The sequence below is a fragment of the Hakea prostrata genome, chromosome 5 (assembly GCF_041222555.1).
Source record: "Hakea prostrata isolate BN-2017 chromosome 5, UWA_Hpros_2, whole genome shotgun sequence".
In the NCBI taxonomy this organism is placed as follows: Eukaryota; Viridiplantae; Streptophyta; class Magnoliopsida; order Proteales; family Proteaceae; genus Hakea; species Hakea prostrata.
Genome location: NC_142604.1, coordinates 52,980,455 through 52,983,739, shown reverse-complemented (window position 1 = coordinate 52,983,739; position 3,285 = coordinate 52,980,455).

Here is a 3,285-nt window from a genome sequence, read left to right as displayed (position 1 = left end):
CTAAAGTGGCACCCACGCGTGGACCGTTGTGGTAACTGGAAACTAATTTGTTTGGTTGGTTGTAAATTTTTTTTTCCCCCTCCCTAGTCCCTATTGTCAACAATGGGAGTGGTCCTAAGGCCCTTGTGGGAACAGTGAAAAGAGAAAGATGTGGTAAGAATAGAAGTTTCAACCTAGAATTTTATTAGACTTACTGTCGCTACAAAGGAGGTTGCGATTTCCGTTTGATTAACGAATCAATCGTAGTTTTACTACAATGGACCAACTTTCCCAGAAGCACCCATCATGCTAGAAAGCCGCAAACGTATAAGCAACTTTCAACTTCTACACTGCACTTGTTGGGTTATAAAATTGTAAATGAAAAAGAGTGGTTGCCCAAGCTGTAAAAAAAAAAAAAGTAGGGTCATCACTCAGCATATCGCGTTGGGAGAGTTGCTTACACTGACGAGAATCTTTTTGACTTAGCCCAAGAATGAAAAAAACCATTCCTACGCGGGGGTAGTCAAAGGGCTTTCTTTGGCACCTAGAACCAGCTTAGATTCACCCTTTCTTTTTCTTTAGGACTGCGATTCGAGTTTTCAACTTCCAGATACGGATCAACACAGGAAACCACGACCGAGGGCTTCAAAGATGAAGGTATGATCGGCAGGCAGGCCTAATGGATAAATCCTTCACTCAGCTGTTCGGGACAAGGGGGCTAGACGAAAGGCCACTGGTGTGTTAGAAGCACATCCAAGTCGTAGAACTAATTTAAAGTTAATGTAAAAGATTTTTAAATTTATAAAATCAATCTATTTTAGTGCCATATTAATGGTACTCCACCACACAAGATCATGCATTGAAGACATTACAATCCTTCTCAATGGATTGACTTCGCATACAATATCAATGATTGCATTGAAAATATGTACATTCATGTTTATTTGTTCATCCTCCAAGAACACATGGATGGTCTCGCCATTTGATGTTCTTAATTGGAAGCTAGAGAAGCGCAAAGAGAAGGTGAATGCTGGATTGAGATTCCCAGGACTTTTTATTTATATTTGTTTATTATAAACAAATTAAAATTACATTTGAAATTTGAAATTTGAAATTCACTTTTTATCAAACTATTTATATTTTCTTCGCAACCAAACGAGCTAGCTCATCCTTTCACGTGTAAGTAGGGAAATAGAATTGGATTCTTTCATTGACCGGTAGAGAAAAGAAGAATTCCCCCTTCTCCATGGTGGAAGTGACCTCATGCATGCTATAAAATTAAATTCTTTTAAGACCTATCACCATAACCTCCCTCACCAGTTTGCCCCCACATGGTGCTGGAAATTGAAGTTAGTGTTAAGTCTTCTATACTTTTCTTCCTCTTCTCTCATAGTTTAAAATTTGAAAGCTTCAGTCTTCTATACATCAATTTCATATTTCTAATTGTTGATGCTGTGCTAGTTTGCATCTGCATAAGAAAATTTGTGTGTTCTGTTTAGGGCAGAAATTATTGTTGAGCATCTAGGGTTTTCAACTACACTAGGAAAGGAGAAAAAGGAGTGTTTGTTGTCGTTTAATGGATTAGAAATTATTGAAGTGGCTCAGAATGGAGATATAGAAGTTCTGTATGCATCAATTCCATCTATTCTTGATGAAATTAATTGTATTTGCTTTATTAATACTCCATTACACTGAGCTGTATTTTATCTGGTCATACCTCTTCTGCCATAGAAATCGCAAATCTGATACCTTTATTCACTATGAAGCTCAACCCAAATGCATTTAGTCCTCTACACTTGGATTCAGCAAATGGGCATCTAGAGATTGTGAAATGTTGTCTTGGCTTCAAGGTTCGCTCCAAATCCAGTTCTAGCTCTTGAGACCAGAACAAGGTGAAAGTGGGCTGCTTCTGAGGACGGGAAGCAACCTATGATCTAGTTAGCTCAGGCCAGCAAATGATAAACTCAGGAAAGACCCCAAGAGATGATGAAGATCAAGCTTTTGAAGGGTTAGAGCTATAAAGTGAAGGCTGGAAAGTGTAGAGCTTACCCACGTTCATACTTGGTGAGGGATTATATAAGTGAATCATACCTAAAAGGATAGCATGCTTCATGGCCCTTGGACGCTGATTTGAGGAGATGGAAGGTGGAGATGGCCTCTTGAAATGGCTTGCTCAGCAAGCTAACTTGTGTGACCAGCTGGAGACTATATTGGAGAGTTGAAATGTTAACATCAAACTTATCCTTGATTGTGACACATGCCTATAGCTAAGGGGACAAGAAGATGGATGTAGTCTCCAAGATAAGCTTGGGCAATGTGAAGAGCTTCCTTTGTCAACATGATCATTTAATGCCTCATGGAGACTAGCCTTCAACGCTCAAGCTGAAGACAGCTAGGGACAGAGATGTGCTGAGTCCATTCAATGCCTCTTGAATCCTCTTTGGCCCAGATTTTAGACCTTGTTGCTAGCCCAATGCTCTGGTCCGGTTCTTTGGCTAGAACCATAATCTTTGACCATAACATGAAAGAACTTTTGAAAATAGACAAAAAGATTTGTGATCTTAAGGGTAGCGAGAGAACTCCTCTCCATTGTGCAACTATTGCTGGACACATGGATGATCTAACACTTAAGAAGGGGACTGCACTCATCTGGCTTTGAAGTATGATCAAGTTGAAGCCTTACAAAGAATTGGTGAACTGGCTTCGGAGTCACTGGCAGCATGGCCTTTTTTAAGTTACCAAAAACCAGGAAGGCAACACTGTCTTGCATCTTGCTATTTCTATGAGGACATCATCAGGTAGGTAAATAGCACCAAAATACTAATCTTCATTTTGTATCCCATGTGTTCGAGAGATTTTCATTCAAGAGAGTTTTAGTAGAACTTAACTTCCTAATTCAATGAGGGATAAAACACAGATGGTTGTATTTGATTCTTAACTCTGATATATATAAACTCATGAATTATATAAACCTAATCAAACACCCTCATTGGTAACTTGATATGAAGGCTTTCATACCGGGTTCTCTACACTAAGCCGAACCATGTAGAACCTTGCTTGTCTTTCTTCTTGTTTTCCTTTTCTTCATTATGCATGCGTGGTTGAGTTTCAACACTATGACACTTACACCTCGATCCACTTAGTTTCTACTGAAACAGGCAATCAAGCTATTGCTACATCATTGCAACCTTCTCGTTAGAAATGCAATGCAAGTGAATGTAAATAACAAAGAAGGGTTCACCGCCTTGGATCGATCTCTTGGTCAAGTTTCCACGGGGAGAAGAGCAGGAAGAGTGGAACAGGGTT